This window comes from Coregonus lavaretus, assembly GCF_964263955.1.
Source record: "Coregonus lavaretus genome assembly, chromosome: 32".
Taxonomy (NCBI): Eukaryota; Metazoa; Chordata; class Actinopteri; order Salmoniformes; family Salmonidae; genus Coregonus; species Coregonus lavaretus.
This window is the reverse complement of record NC_140019.1, coordinates 15,810,758-15,831,415: the sequence shown is the minus strand read 5'-3', so window position 1 is coordinate 15,831,415 and position 20,658 is coordinate 15,810,758.

Sequence of the window (20,658 nt, the reverse complement as noted above, 5' to 3'; positions counted from 1 at the left end):
CTCTAGCAGGGCAGCAACTTGACGAACTGACTTGTTGGAAAGGTGGCATCCAATGACGGTCCCCCGTTGAAAGTCACTGAGCTCTTCAGTAAGGCCATTTTAAGCTCTTCAGTAAGGCCATTCTACTGCCAATGTTTGTCTATGGATATTGCATGGCTGTGTGTTCGATTTTATACACCTGTCAGCAATGGGTGTGGCTGAAATAGCCGAATGCACTAATTTGAAGGGGTGTCCAAATGCTTTTGTAAATATAGTGTACTGTATACACAGTATGTCCTCTACCAATAGCAACTGTAATTTAATTTCTAGGGTAAATTAGTATAAATTAAATAGACAGATAACAGAACTACCACAACCAGGGTTTCCTTTAGGAAAATGTGGTGCTGGACATTTGACCGGCAACATTTTAATTTACCAAACATTTGAGAAATCTGCCAGACCGATATGCATTGGGTGCGTAACCTGATCAGGGCATCCAGAATGACAGAAATCACATTTAGATTATGGTCATTCATATTAAGAGAACATGCAAGTCGAGGATGTGAGGTCCTTCTTATCGAATTCTGATGTACACTTTGAAGATGTTGGAATAACTGCCCACATGTACTTTTCCTCAGCCTACAAGACAAGAAATGAACAACAAAATTACTACCCCATGTCAATCTACTATCCCCCATAGTAGAAAAGTTTGCCTATTCTATTGGTAAGCTTGTTGAGAAATAGGCAATTCCAAAAAGACTCTGGGACAGTTGTGTGTATACAACTAGTAGGCCTCGGCTACATATATATTTTTAAAGCAATGAGTCTGATGCAACAGATCAGAACGTTTAGCTTAAAATGTTGATAAACTATTATTTCTTCACATTATAAGCGCAGCAATGCGCGCAAGGCAGTAGGCTACGCGCGACTGTTCATTCCATAATGCAATTAGCAGGAAAACACCATTGTCAAAAGGAATCTCACATGCAAGCAGTTTCATGTGACAGAGATGGAAATATCCGTTAGAAATTTAGAAAGAAAGGAGATCTAACAGGCTACTTTAAAGCAAGGTAAGACATGCTTCATAATAGAGTGCATTCAGAAAGTATTCAGACGCCTTTACTTCTTCCACATTTTTTTATTATTCTAAAACGGATTAAATTGTTTTTCCCCCCCCTCAATACCCCATAATGACAAAGTAAAAACTGGTTTTTAGAAATTTATGCAAATGTATATAAAAAAATACGTAAATATTCAGACCCTTTACTCAGTACTTTGTTGAAGCACCTTTGGTAGCGATTACAGCCTTGAGTCTTATTGGGTATGAGGCTACAAGCTTGGCACACCTGTATATGGGGAGTTTCTCCCATTCTTCTCTGCAGATCCTCTCAAGCTCTGTCAGGTTGGATGTGGAGCATCGCTGCACAGCTATTTTCAGGTCTCTCCAGAGATGTTCGATCGGGTTCAAGTCCGGACTCTGGCTGGGCCACTCAAGGACATTCAGAGACTTGTCCCGAAGCCACTCCTGCGTTGTCTTGGCTGTGTGCTTCGTGTCATTGTTCTGTTGGAAGGTGAACCGAAAAACATCCCCACAACATGATGCTGCCACCACCATGCTTCATCGTAGGGATGGTGCCAGGTTTCCTCCAGACGTGACGCTTGGCATTCAGGACAAAGAGTTGAATCTGGGTTTCATCAGACCAGAGAATCTTGTTTCTCAAGGTCTGAGAGTCCTTTAGGTGCCTTTTGGCAATCTCCAAGCAGGCTGTCATGTGCCTTCTACTAAGGAGTGGCTTTCATCTGGCCACTCTACCATAAAGGCCTAATTGGTGGAGTGCTGCAGAGATGGTTGTCCTTCTGGAAGGTTCTCCCATCTCCACAGAGGAACTCTGGAGCACTGTCAGAGTGACCATCGGGTTCATGGTCACCTCCGTGACCAAGGCCCTTCTCCCCCGATTGCTCATTTTGGCCGGGCGGCCAGCTCTAGGAAGAGTCTTGGTGGTTCCAAACTTCTTCCATTTAAGAATGATGGAGGCCACTGTGTTCTTGGGGATCTTCAATGCTGCAGAAATGTTTTGGTACCCTTCCCCAGATCTGTGCCTTGACACAATCCTGTCTCGGAGCTCTACGGACATTTCCTTCGACCTCATGGCTTGGTTTTTGCTCTGACATGCACTGTCAACTGTGGGACCTTATATAGACAGGTGTGTGCCTTTCCAAATCATGTTCAATCAATTGAATTTACCACAGGTGGACTCCAATCAAGTTGTTGAAACATCTCAAGGATGATCATTGGAAACAGGATGCACCTGAGCTAAATTTCGAGTCTCATAGCAAAGGGTCTGAATACTTATGTAAATAGTTTATTTAAAAAATAAAAAATTGCAAATATTTATAAAAACCTGTTTTCGCTTTGTCATTATGGGGTATTGCGTGTAGATTGATGAGGAAAAATATACATGTAATACATTTTAGAATAAGGCTGTAACGTAACCCAATATGGAAAAAGTCAAGGGGTCTGAATACTTTCCGAATGCACTGTATGTATTAAAACGTTCAGGCTTTATACAATGAGGTATATGTTTTCAAAATGCATAGCCTATTGCCTCCAGCTCATTGCAAAGTGGTGTGTGACGAGCTGATGAAGCCTGCCTTCCATTGCCATTTGAGATGCTGTAGCAGCAGCTCTTGCTATGTCTGACAGATTTTCCTGTATGCTGTACGGGTGTGATAAATAAGATACATAACGAATATACTGTAGCCTACGCACACGCCAACTTAATTCCACTACATTATACAAATGAACCTATCGACCGATAAGCATGACCAGTCAAATGTATTTACATCGACTGGTATTTCCATAAATTAATATGCTAAAAAGCATTATAGTTTTCCCTTCTACTCCCAGACAATTGCCTGGCGTCAATTTTATTTATCAGCTTTTTAAAAATGTTTATAGGCCAAAAGCCTGATATTACCAGCTAACGGAAACCTTGACCGCAATGTTACTTTTGCACCTGCCGGCGGAGCGGGAGTAACACAGCCTTGGGACAGAAGTAACAGCAAGCAAGAAGTGCACAATATCTGTCTTATCTACATGTTTCTGGTTTGTAATGCTCATTACTTTCAACAAATGTACTATCAGACATAATTTCATGTTTGTGTCGATTTTAATAATTCATGCTATAGGTTCAACAGTTATAAAAATGTACCATGAGTCAACATCGCAATGTTGCGCAACCACAATATTTTGCTTTACAATATTAAATCATTCTAAAATGGATCACCTAATAGCTAATCATCCTTCTCTCATCTCACTTTAATGGGAATGTAGTAGGAGATTTTTTTCACCATTTTCATGCGCGCTCCTCATGTCTTGATTGAATAAACATTTTGATTCTCTTCACAAACAGTAAACTCATCACGCTTATCACATTTCCATAGGCTTGACACAAGGTAATTGAACCCCAGAATCAAAAAGATATGTATTTGTAACCACCAACCTGTCGGTAAAAGCTTATGTGAGAAGCTGATCCATCATGTCAATTGATTAAGGCGTAATTCTAATGATGACGTATATAGATTTCAAATATTCAGTCACTTGATGGCCTGTGCTTAAACATTTTTTAAATGTTATTGTGATGACATTGTGTTACTTTCATCCCACCCGTCTCTCCAGTAACTTCTCCCAGGCTAACACCCAAGACTAGCTAGCACGATACTTGAAACCCATGCTGTCATTTAGTCACTAGATGGGTAAAAAAAAGACATATTTTTGGAACCTAAACAATTAGACACAAGTCTACAACCGGTAAATCCTTCCAGGTCCGTTTTTGTTTTTACTTACATCGCTCAGAACAACTTTCTGTTGACAACTCTGTTAAACATGGTCAGATTGAGCTGTTTTTTGCAGGAAGCTTGTCCTCAACATTAGGAATGTGCTGACTTCACTACGTCATTCCAGCTTCTGTGTTATCTGAGAAAATGGGCGTGTTACTTTTGCCCATTTTACTTTTGTCCCGGCTCTCCCCTAAATAGATCACATGACCGGGACAGGCAAGGGAATGTGTTTTTCCAGCAGTTTTACACTATCATCAAATCACAACCCGATTACAGTACGCTCTTAGAAAAAAAGGTGCTATCTGAACCCATAGGAGAACCCTTTGAATAACCCTTTTTGGTTCCAGGTAGAACCCTTTTAGGTTCCATGTAGGACCCTTTCTACAGAGGGTTCTACATGGAACCCAAAAGAGTTCTAAGTGGAACCAAAAAGTATTCTCCCTGGAACCATAAAGGTTTCTCCAATGGGGACAGGCCTACTCATCTTGTTGGCTGACGAAAAGTAAATGTGGACAGTTCTTCCAATATCTTCAATATGCACCTCGGAATTGGATAATGATGCGCGCAGTTGCGTACCCGATGTGTCTGTCTTCACTTGTAGCCTGTGTGAAAGACCTGATCACGTGATGGAGCGCGCAGCACTCAGGTAGAAGGGCACAACATCCACTGGCCGCAAACAGCATGGATTTTCTTAGGGTGCGTTACGGCCACACAAAGGGGATGCCGCTGTGAAATTCTAGGCATTATCAAGTGCTTGTCAAATTGTGAATGAGAAAATATCCTTTCTATTTTTATTCAGCTTTGTTCAATTGTATTCTTCATACAATAAAATAATGCCACAGAATTCTAAGCAAATCTTGTCTGCTAAATTAACTAGTGTAGCCCAAAGCCATTTGGCATCGCCAGATCAGGACCTAACATAAGGACAACTCAAGAGTATGCTATTCTGTTCTTCTGAAATAGACTACATTTTCTTCATATCATGCTTCTTTAGACCTGTCTAAAATTAATAATAGATTTATTGTGAATATGGTGTAGGCCATATTACATGGATTTATTAGACTTTAAAATGTAGATGTTCCAAAGGTCTGCATCAGTGGCTTGTAGGCTATGTGTGTAAGCCAGGAGATGCTAAATGTGTTTCTGTTAATTGACGGTCAATTACCGTGAGACCGACAGTTATTTGCTTGACAATCACAGGCTGACTAAATTATGTGACCACCACAGCCCTGTTATGATATGAAGGTTTGGCTGGGAAAGCATTTTTTCACCTGGTCACAGACAGCTAATGTGTTGTGTACTGAAGCCCACAAGCAAAGGGAAAAGGTGAGAGGAGGAGAGTGCGTAGATGCGAGAAGGAATTAATGAGCAAAGTGATCATGCTGTTTGTATTTGACTGCTATGAAAGTGAACTGTGTGATCGGGGTGTATTCATTCCACCAATTCTGTTGAAAAATGTTTCTTAAACGGAAGCAAACAGAACGAAACATGGATAAACATACCTGAATTTGTCCAATAGAAACTTGTTTGCAACTGTTGGACTAATGGCTACACTCTAGATCAGCTAGATGCAGGCAAGAGTGTGCAAGGCGGTATTGAATGTGTCACTGTCTGTCACCTTGAGTACTCAAATGTTTCTCTCAACCTGTACGTTGTAAACTTTCATTCATAGGCTAGGTTGTAACAACTTCATGATGGGTATAGGGAAAATACCTAAACCTATCGATGTTACATTGAGCTGGGTGAATTGAATATGAACGACAGTCATCCAATATGTTGTAATAGAAATAAAGCCATGCTCATTAAAAAAAAGAAATGTCCAGCCTCATCTTAAACGGCATCGACCACCACTGTTTGCAGTTCTTGACACAAACCGGTGCGCCTGGAACTTACTTCCATACCCTGTTCAAAGGCACTTCAATCTTTTGTCTTGCCAATTCACCCTCTGAATGGCACACATACACAATCCCATGTCTCAATTGTCTCACAGCTTAAAAATCGTTATTTAACATGTCTTCTCCACTTCGTCTACACTGATTGAAGTGGATTTAACAAGTGACATGAATAAGGGATCATAGCTTTCACCTGGATTCACCTGGTCAGTCTATGTCATGGAAAGAGCAGGTGTTCTTAATGTTTTGTATACTCAGTGTATGTTAAGCCACACGGACTGTATTAATCTCATAGTAACTCACTAACTAAATTACTTCTCACATAATATACAGTATGTGAATGTATAGCCTAGTTAAATCCTGCAGAGCCAAATGGTTTGTAATTCTCTGCTCTGCTCTCTGCCACAATACAAGATCACATTTCATGGATGTGCTTGCTAGGAAATGCCTGAATAATAGGGAAATGTGTGAAAACTTAACAAGTGTGGCTGTTTTTTAGTGTATTCAAAACATTTAACACCCAGTGCAACAATGCAAATTGGACACCCTCTGGAGGTGGCGGAGGAGGAGAGAGAGTGAGAGAGTGAGAGAGAGAGAGCGAGACAGAGAGAAAGAGAGAGAAGAGGGAGAAAGAGAGAGAGAGAGAGAGAGAGAGAGAGAGAGAGAGGAGAGAGAGAGAGAGAAGTGAAAGAGTCTTATTTACATAGCAAAGCCTCAGGATGCAGTAAACCCTATTATTATTTCTCCTTCTGGCCCCACGGAAATTGTTTGTAGCCATGTCCTCCAACATCCCATTCTAATTGAGGGCCTTCCATTGTTACTCTCCGCCCGCCATGGCCCGCTGTCTGCAACAGCATGTCGGGTGTCCTCTGGGTCCCCTAAGGACAAAGGCCCTGCTCCTCTGACACACAGAGAACAACCCTCTCAGAGGACAGGCTGGAGCATCCTATTACCTGTCTGTCTTTCTGTTTGACTGTCTGTCGGTCTGTGGAAGAGGGAAGGATAGAGGTCTATCTGTCAGTCGGTCATCTGTCGGTCTGTGGATGAGGGAAGGAGAGAGGTCGTCGGTCTGTCTGTTGGTCCGCGGAAGAGGGAAGAAGAGAGGTCGGTTGGTTGGTCGGTGGAATCTGTCTGTCTGTCTGTCTGTGTCTGTCTGTCTGTCTGACCACTGGGCTCCCTCCTTACGTCCTTTCCTCCTACCGTCTTCTCCCAGCCTCATCTTCCCCTCACTAGATAGGTGCCTTTCTTACAGCGCTGGGTGGGGATCGACACTACAGCTGACCCGTTGTAGATTACAAAAGCGACGGGAAAAACAACCTGAGAAAAGAGACACATCTCTCTGTTTAGCTAGGGTATTCATACTCCTTGACTTATTCCACATTTTGTTTTGTTAATTCAAAATGGATTAAACAGATTTAACACATTAGCCCATAATGACAAAGTGAAAACATGTTTTTAGAAATTATAGAAAATCTATTGAAAATTAAACACAGAAGCACCTTTGGCAGCGATTACAGCTGTGAGTCTTTCTGGGTAAGTCTCTAAGAACTTTCTACACCTGGATTGTGCAACATTTGCCCATTAATCTTTTCAAAATTATTCAAGCTCTGTCAAACTGGTTGTTGATCATTTTTAGACAACCATTTTCAAGTCTTGTATGATGTCATGTATATTTAAGTCAGAACTGTAACTCGGCCATTCAAGAACATTCACTGTCTTCTTGGTTTTATTTTTATTAATTTTTTATTTCACCTTTATTTAACCAGGTAAGCCAGTTGAGAACAAGTTCTCATTTACAACTGTGACCTGGCCAAGATAAAGCAACTCCAGTGTAGATATTGGTAAGCAACTCCAGGCCTTGTGTTTTAGGTTATTGTCCTGCTGAAAGGTGAATTTGTCTCCCAGTGTCTGGTGGAAAGCAGACTGAACCAGGTTTTCCTCTAGGATTTTGCATGTGCTTAGCTCCATTCTGTAAATTTTTTGTCCTAAAATAACTCCCCAGTCCTTAACGATTACAAGCCAACCCATAACATGATGCAACCACCACTATGCTTGAAAATATGGAGAGTGGTACTCAGTAATGTGTTGTATTGGATTTGCCCCAAACATAACACTACATAGTCCCGTGTAGCTCAGTTTGTAGAGCATGGCGTTTGCAACGCCAGGGTTGTGGGTTCGTTTCCCACGGAGGACCAGTATGAAAAAATAAAAAACATGTATGCACTCACTAACTGTAAGTCGCTCTGGATAAGAGCGTCTGCTAAATGACTAAAATGTAAATGTAATGTATTCTGGACAAAAAGTTAATTGCTTTGACAATTTTTTTGCAGTAATACTTTAGTTCCTTGTGGTAAACAGGATGCATGTTTTGGAATATTTTTATTCTGTACAGGCTTCCTTCTTTTCACTCTGTCAATTAGGTTAGTATTGTGGAATAACTACAATGTTGTTGATCCATCCTCAGTCTTCTCCTATCACAGCCATTTAACTCTGTAACTGTTTTAATGTCACCATTTGCCTCATGGTGAGATCCCCGAGCGGTTTCCTATCTATCCGGCAACTGAGTTAGGAAGGACGCCTGTGTCTTTGTAGTGACTGGGTGTTTTGATACACTATCCAAAGTGTAATTAATAACTTCACCATGCTCAAAGGGATATTCAATATCTGCTTCTTTTGTTTTTTACCCATCTACCAATAGGTGTCTGTCTTTGTGGTTGAATCTGTGTTTGAAATTCACTGCTCGACTGAGGGACCGTACAGATAATTATATGTGTGGGGTGCAGAGATGAGGTAGTCATTCATAAATCATTTTAAACAATATTATCGACCACAGAGTTAGTCCATGAAACTTAATATGTGAATTATTTAGGCATGCCACAACAAAGGGGTTGAATACTTATTGACTCAAGAGATTTCAGCTTTTCATTTTAAATTATTTTGTAAAAATTTTAAAAAACATGATTCCACTTTGACATTATGGGGTATTGTGTGTAGGCCAGTGACAAAAAAAACTCAATTGAATCAATTTTAAATTCATCCTGTAACACAACAAAATGTGGAAAAAGTCAATGATGTGAATACTTTCTGAAGGTACTGTAGATGTGTCTGGATAAGGGAGATTGATGGTAGGCAATGCCAATCAAATTATAGTTGTGTTGCTAGGGATTTTTGCAAAGGCATCTGTCACAAAGTGATTAACTATATAACCCCGGCCTGAACCCCAACGGAGCAAGATGGCTACAGGAACATCTCCATAAGATAGGGATTCACATTGAGAAGAGGGAAGAGCCAGACTCCTGAGGGGAGACCGATCCAGTGTCTTGTGGCTTGCTGGAGGAGGCAGATAGAGGACTCCTGAGGCAGAACCCAGCGTCTTCTGGAGCAGGCATGGAGGACTACAGATATAGGATAGGGCGTGGCGTGGCGGCAGGAGGAGTGGTGGGGGTTGTACCTGAGGCTGGATATAATGCTAAAGAGGATAGGAGATTACCTTAGGAAGCCTGGTACTAGTCAGAGAAGAACTCATAGACCTCTCAGTCTGATGAATGTGATCATCAATAGAAATCATTTGGAATAAATTGCAGTGATTCAGTAAATTTGTAACAGTGGCTCATCACAGGCTTCCATGAACATGATGTTCAGTCAGTGAGGTTTTGTGCAGTTCTATCTGACATCATTTGTGTTTTAATGAGATTAATGTTGCATCAAGTGTTGCTCTAATCTAATCAGTTATCATGTGACACATGGGGAAAACGTCAATTTATCACCTTATGCAAATGTGTGGCATCTCACCTAACACTGTTTTCATAGCAGTCTGTATGACAACTCTGGCCTACTCTGGAATGATTCACCATTTCTACCAAGGCATCATCAATATCATCATCATCATCATCATCATTGTTGTGACCATACCGAACGTCATTATCAAAATCTTCCTTCTCGTTTTCCTCTTTCCTCATCATCATACATAATCTAACATGGAGCTCCTGACACTTGATTGTGACATCCAATAGGGGCCTGCCACCATCTCCCTTCCCTCCCTCTACCTCCCCCTCCCTTTACCTCCCCCTGTCTCTACCTCCCCCTCCCTCTACCTCCCCCTGTCTCTACCTCCTCCTCCCTCTACCTCCCCCTCCCTCCACCTCCCCCTGTCTCTCCAAGTCATAATCACTGAGACATCCTGCCAGACCTGCCCCTTCAGAGGGTTCTCCAGTGACAGGCAGCAGGGTTCTGAGGCTGGGGGACATTCATCCTGACACAGGCCCTCTATCCCTAAGGTCCCAGGTCTTTACCTGAGAGCTACGGTACGGTCAACTCCAACCTCCTTCTGACACAGGCCCTCTAGCCCTCAGGTCTTTACCGCCATCCTTCATCCCTCATTCTCTCTCTCTGAAGCCATTGGCATAGTGAGTGGCTCAGAAATGTAATATTATATTGGGTTAGCCTGAGGTGAGTGCGACAGAGAGAGAGGAAGGGGGAGGGGAAGGGGAGAGAAAGAGAGAGGGAGAGAGGGAGGAGAGAGAGATAGAGGACTGACAGAGAAATCTACTCAAACTGCCTAAAGTACTTAAAGGTCCAATGCAGCCATTTTATCTCGATATCAAATAATTTCTGGGTAACAATTAAGTACCTTACTGAGATTGTTTTAAATTAAAATGATAAAAAATAAACAGAAATAGCTTCTTAGCAAAGGGCAATTTCTCAAGCAAGAATTTTGCTAGAACTGTCTGGGAGTTGGGATGGGAAAACTGAAAAGTAGCTGTTATTGGCAGAGAGGTTTGGAACTCTCTTTCTTATTGGTCTATTAACTAATTTATCGCATGGTGATGTCACCATGGAAGGACAAAACTCCATCCCACCAAACCAGGCTGAAATTTCAGGTGGTCTTTTCAAACAGCTCTTACACAAGAAAATGTGCTGTAAAAATACAAACACCATGACACAATCTTAGATATTCCATCTAACCTGTTCAATATGCAGAGCGGTTCCTCAGTAAAGAAAATGATGGTGGCAAGCAAACAATAGGATGGACTCAATAATTCACCTGTGGTGCATTTAGAGACTTGAAAAGAGAGGGGGAGAAAGGGCAGAATGTGTGAGAGAGAATGAGAGACTGAGAAAGAGACAAAGAGATGGAGGAGAGATCAATGTTAGAGAGCAGGAGTGAAGGAGTGAATTCCCACTGGGCAGAAACTGGTTGAATCAACGTTGTTTCCACATAATTTCAATTAAATTACTTTGAACCAATGTGGAATAGACGTTGAATTGACATCTGTGCCCAGTGGGATGTTTGGGTGAGAAACAGCAGGAACATAATGTGGGTTGCAGATGCTTTACTGTATAATGTGGAGGATATAATGGCGCTGTAAATCTGCCTGGGAAATCTACAGAGTTTTTATCTCCTGTGACAGATTCAGACCGCTAACAAAGAGCAAAAAAAAGCGCCATGATCTACAGTCTCATTCCAATGACGGATGACATGTCCTTCAAACCAAACATCAACACAACCGACGTTGCTCCAGTGCGGACGGTTTAATAACACACTAACACACACACACACACACACACACAGACACACACACACACACACACACACACACACACACACACACACACACACACACACACACACACACATACAGTAATGAGTGTATGAGTATGAGTGGTGATGAAATCAAGTGGTCTTCTACATTTTGAGCTTAAGATGCATAGTGCATGAGGGGAACATAATAACAGCATGACTATGAGGTGGGGCACCAGAAAAGACAAGCATTTGATGTGACATTTTGGGTCTGGCTCACTGTAATTGTCCGCTCCTCCTCCTACTCCTCCTTCTCCTCCTCCTCCTCCTCCTCCTCCTCCTCCTCCTCCTCCTATTCCTTGTCTTCTTCCTCCTCCTTCTCCTCTTCCTCCTCCTTTTTCTTGTCTTCATCCTCCTCCTCCTCCTCCACTTTGTCCTCAGTGTGATTATAAATAATCTCGGAGCTCAGATCTGTGGCACGTGGAAGCGACCACCCAGAGCAGAGGTCTTTGCGGGTGACGGGCTCTGAGTTCCCATTTATAATATCCTTGAAGGGAAAGCCTCACTTGTAATCTGTCTGTCTGTGACTGTGGCCTTTGTGGTGGGAAAATCAAGATGCAAACAGACGGCAATGTGTGTGTGAGGTCGACCCTGGCAGCGAGGACTGGGATGAAAAGCTGGTTGTATGAATGTGTTTACTGTATGTGTGTGTGTGTGTGTGTGTGCATGTGTGTGTGTGCGTGCCTGAGTTTGCACATGCATGCGTTCATGCGTGTGTGTGTGTACGTGATTTAATAAGTGTGTTTGTGTGAGTCATTCCCTCTTATTAAAGTAACTTCAAACCATATTCACCCTCTCCTTATTTCTCACCCAAACAAGTCACTTCTGCTGCATTCTGATCTCTGTCCCTCTTCCTCTGGATCTCTCTCTCAGTTTGGATCTCCCCCCTCTCTCTCTCTCTCTCTCTCTCTCTCTCTCTCTCTCTCTCTCTCTCTCTCTCTCTCTCTCTCTCTCTCTCTCTCTCTCTCTCTCTCTCTCTCTCTCTCTCTCTCTCTCTCTCTCTCTCTCTCTCTCTCTCTCTCTCTCTCTCTCTCTCTCTCTCTCTCTCTCTCTCTCTCTCTCTCTCTCACTCTCTGCATGGTTGAATCTGTATGTCTGTCTGTCTTTCAGTCTGTCTGTCAGCCCTATTGACCTCATTAGGTGCCAACCAGAGGGACACAGAGGACGTCATTAGTGAAGATGCTCTGAAGGCCATTAGACCCTCAGACTAGTTACTGCACTCAACCACATCTAGAATTCTCACCCCAAATACAGTCAGTCTCATCCACTGGTATTAGACAGACTCTCATTTAGTTATCATAAGCACTCAACCACATCCCGCTTTACCATCACATATACAGTTGAAGTCGGAAGTTTACATACACTTAGGTTGGAGTCATTAAAACAACCACTCCACAAATTTCTTGTTAACAAACTATAGATTTCGCAAGTCGGTTAGGACATCTACTTTGTGCATGACACAAGTAATTTTTCCAACAATTTTTTACAGACAGATTATTTCACTTATAATTCACTATATGACAATTCCAGTGGGTCAGAAGTTTACATACACTAAGTTGACTGTGCCTTTAAACAGCTTGGAAAATTCCATAAAATGTTGTCATGGCTTTAGAAGCTTTTGATAGGCTAATTGACATCATTTGAGTCAATTGGAGGTGTACCTGTGGATGTATTTCAAGGCCTACCTTCAAACTTAGTGCCACTTTGCTTGAAATCATGGGAAAATCAAAAGAAATCAGCCAAGACCTCAGAATTTTGTTTTGTAGACCTCCACAAGTCTGGTTCATCCTTGGGAGCAATTTCCAAATGCCTGAAGATACAACTTTCATCTGTACAAACAATAGTACGCAAGTATAAACACCATGGGACCACGCAGCCGTCATACCGCTCAGGAAGAAGACGTGTTATGTCTCCTAGAGATGAACGTACTTTGGTGCGAAAAGTGCAAATCAATCCCAGAACAACAGCAAAGGACCTTGTGAAGGAAACAGGTACAAATTATATACAGTGGGGAAAAAAGTATTTAGTCAGCCACCAATTGTGCAAGTTCTCCCACATAAAAAGATGAGAGAGGCCTGTAATTTTCATCATAGGTACACGTCAACTATGACAGACAAAATGAGAAAATAAATCTAGAAAATCACATTGTAGGATTTTTTATGAATTTATTTGCAAATTATGATGGAAAATAAGTATTTGGTCAATAACAAAAGTTTCTCAATACTTTGTTATATACCCTTTGTTGGCAATGACACAGGTCAAACGTTTTCTGAAAGTCTTCACAAGGTTTTCACACACTGTTGCTGGTATTTTGGCCCATTCCTCCATGCAGATCTCCTCTAGAGCAGTGATGTTTTGGGGCTGTCGCTGAGCAACACAGACTTTCAACTCCCTCCAAAGATTTTCTATGGGGTTGAGATCTGGAGACTGGCTATGCCACTCCAGGACCTTGAAATGCTTCTTACGAAGCCACTCCTTCGTTGCCCGGGCGGTGTGTTTGGGATCATTGTCATGCTGAAAGACCCAGCCACGTTTCATCTTCAATGCCCTTGCTGATGGAAGGAGGTTTTCACTCAAAATCTCACGATACATGGCCCCATTCATTCTTTCCTTTACACGGATCAGTCGTCCTGGTCCCTTTGCAGAAAAACAGCCCCAAAGCATGATGTTTCCACCCCCATGCTTCACAGTAGGTATGGTGTTCTTTGGATGCAACTCAGCATTCTTTGTCCTCCAAACACAACGAGTTGAGTTTTTACCAAAATGTTATATTTTGGTTTCATCTGACCATATGACATTCTCCCAATCCTCTTCTGGATCATCCAAATGCACTCTAGCAAACTTCAGACGGGCCTGGACATGTACTGGCTTAAGCAGGGGGACACGTCTGGCACTGCAGGATTTGAGTCCCTGGCGGCGTAGTTTGTTACTGATTTTAACTGCCATAAATGTTATTCATGTCATTATTAATAGGTTTTACATAATATCATTATTATTTGTACAACTTGTATTTTGAATATTGATTTTGCTTGTATTTATGTGATAGGAACTATCTGTACATTCTATGTTGTGTTGGGACGCTTTTAGTGGTGACAAGTTCCAGACATCGCGGTAAAGTAGCGGCGGTAAAGTTTAGTACTCTGAAAGATAAGTTAAATTAACGACGTGTTTATTTACAAGTATTCTTGTTTCTAAGTGGACCCATTTCCCTCTCAGTTGTGTGCAGCCAGCGAGGTATGTTCATTATGTTAATTATTTGTCGCGCATATTTACGTGCAAGGTTTCTGTAACGTGAACGCCAACTTGTTTTTTGTGCATGTGTTGAAATGTATTTAAACAGTTCGACGGTGGATTGATGACGGTGGAGAATTTTGTAGAAGAATAAATCCATCAGTAACCAGAACAGCGGCGTCGTGTATTTCCTGGAGGGAGTGATAGTCGAACTCGAGTCTGCGTGATCGTTTCCTGACCTGCTCTGCAAGACGGCTCGTCAAGACGGACTCACATATAAGCCACTGTTCAGTGTTAAAGGACTCACACAAGTTCATCCGTTTTTTCATGAAGACGTCCGTAAGTCAGACACTTAAGTTTGTGTTCTGAAAAGGTGACACAAGGATTGGAAAATATAAAGGACTTCAAAGGGCTGTGTGTAGCCAAGTAACATAACAGTGTGTAACAAGATATTAAGAGACATTAATGTAAGTGATTTAGCGATATTGATAATTCTTTATTTCATTGAATATAAGTCATTGATTTACTTAAGAAGAGGATTTATGTTTGTGCATTTAAGTAAGCTGTTATTTTGAGTGATTCTGCAACATTTCAAAATCTTTATAATGCCTGCCTTTATTCTGAAGGGTTAATTTCAAAGACAATAACTTAACTTGGCATATTCTATTCTCTTGAGTATTTCTTTTTGTAAAATGTTTGTTGTAAACTCTACTGTTTATTTAAGACAACTGTCTTGTGTACAGGTTACTTTCAAATAAGTTAATATGTCACATAGAAGTAAAGAGAGTCAGTGTAAAGGATCACTCGTAGAGCCAGTAGAAGAGACAGAGCAGACAGATGAGTCTAGCGTTGTACAAGAAGCAGTACAGTCTGAAGAGCCTCGACGAAGTGGAAGAGCCCGTACATTAACGGAAAAGGGAAAAGAATTTCAGAAAGAAAAAACAAAAGAACTACTAATTCGCTTTGACAGCATTTATGAACGCTGGAAAGCTTTAACTAAGGTGGCTAAGAAATCAGTTACACAACAAGATCCAAGTAACATCCTACACGAACACAGCAGCACTATTCAAAGAGAGTTATCTGAACTGAATAATGTTTATGAAGAATATCGCAGGATTGACAGCCCAGCTCACGAGATGCGCCGCAAGCTGGATAAATGTATATCAGTCACCAAGATTGTTGTACACAACGCGCAATCTCAAATTCAAGGAAGAAAGGAGGAACTGATTTGGCCGGATGCAAGCTCCGTATTCGCATCTACGATTTCCAGTGTGTCATCTCCAGACTTTAAGTCTTCTAAGGCCACTTCCATTCGCTCTAATGTATCCTCAGTTAAACGACAAGAAGCCGCTGCTGAGTATGCAGCCACAAAGGCTGTGTTGAAGATTATGGCTGAGCAAGAGTGCCACCAAGAGAAACTCCAAAGACTTGAAGTTGAGGACAAGAAGATAGTTGCAGAGCAAGAAGTAGCTGCAGTAACTCGTCGTCTTCAAGGCGAAAGAGAAGAGACTGAACGTAAGATAGAAAAGGAGAGACAAGAAGCTTTGCTCTTAAAGAAACAACAAGAAGAGAATGCTGCAAGGAAAAGATCTGTAGAAGACTTAAAAAGAGAGCTTGGACGTTTAGAGGAGATAAAAAGACTGAACGCGGCCAGAGCAAGGCTTCAAGTCTATGACGAAAATGAGTTGTATCCAGACCAAAGGCTTACTCCACATAAGTCTGAGCTGCCTACATTTGAGCAACCAATTGATCGGGTGAATCCTGTGTATAAGCACCCACAACCACTAAGGGATGTGGCTCCAAGAAGTGTGCTTCAAAACGACACAAGAGAGCTTGTGAAAGTCCTGGCTGAGGCTATATCAGCAAATAGGCTTCCCATTCCAGAGCCTACAATTTTTAGTGGGGATCCACTCAAGTTTAACCATTGGAAGTCTTCCTTTCAGACACTGATTGAGAGAAAAAATATTCCAGCTGCAGAGAAAATCTTCTTCCTTCAGAAATATGTGGGAGGAGCAGCTAAAGAAGCAGTACAAGGTTATTTTCTGATCGATTCAGAAGATTCATATCATGCAGCATGGGACCTGCTCAAGGAACGTTATGGTGAGCCGTTTGTGATTGCCAAGGCCTTCCGAGACAAATTACATGCTTGGCCAAAACTAGCTCCTAAGGAGAGTGCAGACTTAAGAAAATTTGTAGACTTTCTACGTAGTTGTGAATTCGCTATTGCTCACAATAAGAGTCTAAAGGTTCTTAATGATGATATTGAGAATCAAAAACTAGCTGCCAAACTACCCGACTGGTTAAGTAGCAGATGGAACCGAAGGGCCACACAATACCAACTGGAACACAGAAGGTTCCCAAGCTTTAACTATTTTGTGACATTCCTGTCGATGGAAGCTAGTATTGCGTGCAACCCTATAACATCCTACAACGCATTACGACAAAGTGAACCTGATAAAGCAAAGATCAAGAACCAAACTGTAGGTGCCTAGATCTTCACAACTAACATCAGTGAGAGAAACATAGTCACATGTGTGTTATGTAAGAAATTAGGACACAGTTTACACAAGTGCTTCAAATTCATTGAAAGGACAGTCGCCGAACGAGTCAAGTTCATTCAGAATGAAAGACTGTGCTTCGGATGTTTAAGTCCTGGCCATCAATCCAAGAGCTGCAGTAGCCGGATGGTCTGTGACACCTGCTCAAAACGTCATCCCACATGCCTACACGAAGATCGCTCAAAACAAGAACCAAAAGGGGAAACATCTAAAGACATAAGTTATGGCAAGGAAAGAAAGCTACTGTCAACACAAGAGGTTATCAAGGAAACCACATCCAACAGAGTTGTGCAAGATGGCAATACTACACAGACATCAGCGATAGTACCTGTCTATGTGTCAACGCAAAGTGATTCAAGTAAGGAAGTTCTTGTCTATGCTCTGCTAGATTCACAAAGTGATTCTTACTTCATTCTTGAGGAAGTAGCAAACATTCTAGATACGAACACGGAACAAGTGAAGCTGAAACTATCTACAATGTCGTCAAAAAGGACAATTGTACCCTGTAAAAGACTCAAATACCTACAAATAAGAGGTCTATTCTCCTCTAAGAAGATCACAGTGCCAACAACGTACACTCATGAATTTATCCCTGCCAATCGGACACACATTCCAACTTCAGAGACCGCTAAAGCATGGCCTCATTTGGAGCATCTTGCAGAACACATTGCACCGCCAAAGGAATGTGAAATTGGTCTGCTAATCGGATACAATTGCCCACAAGCGCTAATGCCCAGAGAAGTCGTATGTGGAGAAGAAAACGAACCCTTTGCTCAGAGAACTGATCTAGGTTGGAGTATAGTGAGTTATGGTGACCCACAAGAGCACTACAGTGATGCAATTGGAGTAAGTCACCGCATCATTGTAAGGAAAGTGACACCTGAACCCAAACCAACAATCAAGCTCAAAGGTGAAGTTCACTATGTTTGCAAGACTCAGATCAAGGAAATGATCAGTCCAAATGATGTAATTAAGGTACTAGAATCTGATTTCAGTGAAAGAGTTGAAGAAGATGCAACCGTCTCTCAGGAAGATCTCCACTTCTTGACTAAGCTGAGAGATGAAATCAAACACAAACAAGATGGTCATTATGAAATGCCCTTACCTTTCAAACAAGACAGACCAAATCTACCCAATAATAAGTCATGTTCTGTTCAGCGTCTAAGAGGCTTGGAACGAAGGCTCAAGAGAGACCAGAAATACTGCTCAGACTACATGAACTTCATGAAAGATATCATTGCTCGTGGTGATGCTGAGAAGGTTCCCGAAAAGGAACTCAACAATCATCCAGCCTGGTATATTCCCCACCACGGGGTATACCACCCTCAAAAGCCTGGGAAGATACGCGTCGTCTTCGATTGCTCAGCAAGATTCCAAGACACGTCATTGAATGACCACCTTCTTACTGGGCCAGAGCTCACAAATACCTTGGTGGGAGTTCTCTGCAGGTTTCGCAAGGGCCCAATTGCTATTATGTGTGATGTGGAGCGAATGTTCCATCAGTTCCATGTAAGACCGGAAGACCAAGACTACCTGAGGTTCTTATGGTGGGAGAATGGTGACCTGATGTCTCCGCCATCAACTTTCCGGATGAAAGTCCATCTGTTTGGGGCAGCCTCCTCACCCGGCTGTGCCAATTTTGGTCTCAAACATCTAGCCGCTAAAGGACAGGATCAATTTAACCAAAACGCTGTTAAATTCATCCAAAGGAATTTTTATGTTGACGATGGACTGGTGAGTGTAACGTCAAGTTCGTCTCCAACAGCAAGCATGTATTGAAATCAATACCAAAGGAAGAGTGCGCTGAAAGTGTCAAAAACCTTGATATGGCTTTGGGAGAGCCACTCATGGAAAGAGCTCTCGGAGTGCAATGGTGCGTGTCCTCTGATGACTTTCAGCTCAGAGTTACAGTCAAGGAACACCCGTTGACCAGAAGAGGAGTGCTATCAACAGTAGCTTCCATCTACGACCCATTGGGGTTCGTAGCCCCATTCATTCTCCTAGGAAAGCAGATATTGCAACAACTGTGTCGAGACAAGGCCGGTTGGGATGAACCACTCTCAGAGGAGCTCAAGACACAGTGGGAATCTTGGCTACAAGATCTACAAAACTTGTCTAATGTAAGGATCAGAAGGTGCTATATTCCAGCAAACTTCATAGATGTCAAACAGTACTAGCTTCACCACTTCTCAGATGCCAGCGTCACAGGCTATGGGGAGTGTACTTATCTCAGAACAATCAACACCAATGGGGATGTCCATTGTTCGTTAGTCATGGGGAAAGCACGTGTTGCCCCCACCAAAGTGACCACAATACCACGCCTTGAGTTATCTGCAGCAGTGGTAGCAGCAAGGACAAGTGTTGTGCTCAGAAAGGAGCTCGAAATAGATGGTCTTCAAGAACATTTTTGGACAGACTCAAAGGTTGTCCTTGGATATATAAACAATGATGCAAGACGATTCCACGTCTTTGTGGCTAACAGAATCCAAAGAATCAAGTCCACTACAGATTCAAAGCAATGGCGATTTGTACGTTCTGAAGATAATCCTGCGGATCATGCTTCAAGAGGCCTAAAGGCAGATCAGCTTGTAGCTTCAACTTGGTTTAATGGGCCAGATTTTCTGTGGAAAAGAGAGCTGCCCATAGAAGACGTCAAAGTAAGTGAGGTCATTGACAATGATCCTGAACTTCGAAAGGCCCAGGTGCTCAACACAAAAGCAAAAGAGGACAGGACATTGTTAGACCGCCTGACAAGGTTTTCTGACTGGAAAAGAGCCGTCAAAGCTATTGCTCGTCTTAAGCGCCATGCTAAGCAAATCAAGGGTCTCAAACTTAAAACAAATGAAGCCACAAGTGTTGAGGAAAGACAGGAAGCAGAGCTTTTCATCATCAAATTGGTTCAAACGGAAGTATTCAGCACTGAAATCAAAGGTATAAAGCAATGCAAGGAAGTAAAACCCAAAGACAAAACAAACAAGCTACACAAACTAAGTCCCTTTGTCGATGAGTACGGTGTGCTCAGGGTTGGAGGACGTTTGACAAGATCTGCCCTTCATCCACATGTAAAGCATCCTGCCATTGTACCTAAGGCAAGTCATGTGTCTTCTTTACTCATCAAGCACTACCATGAAAAGGTGCATCATCAAGGAAGAGGAATAACTGTCAATGAATTGCGATCCAATGGTATATTTGCGCAGCAACTCACTGCCTTTCTGAAGACAAACAATGTATACGAAATGCTTCAGTCTGGTTTTAGACCCCATCATAGCACTGAGACTGCACTTGTGAAGGTGGTAAATGACCTTTTAATGGCGTCAGACCGAGGCTCTGCATCTGTCCTCGTGCTACTAGACCTTAGTGCTGCCTTTGACACCATCGATCACCACATTCTTTTGGAGAGACTGGAAACCCAAATTGGTCTACACGGACAAGTTCTGGCCTGGTTTAGATCCTACCTGTCGGAAAGATATCAGTTTGTCTCTGTGAATGGTCTGTCCTCCGACAAATCAACTGTACATTTCGGTGTTCCTCAAGGTTCCGTTTTAGGACCACTATTGTTTTCACTATATATTTTACC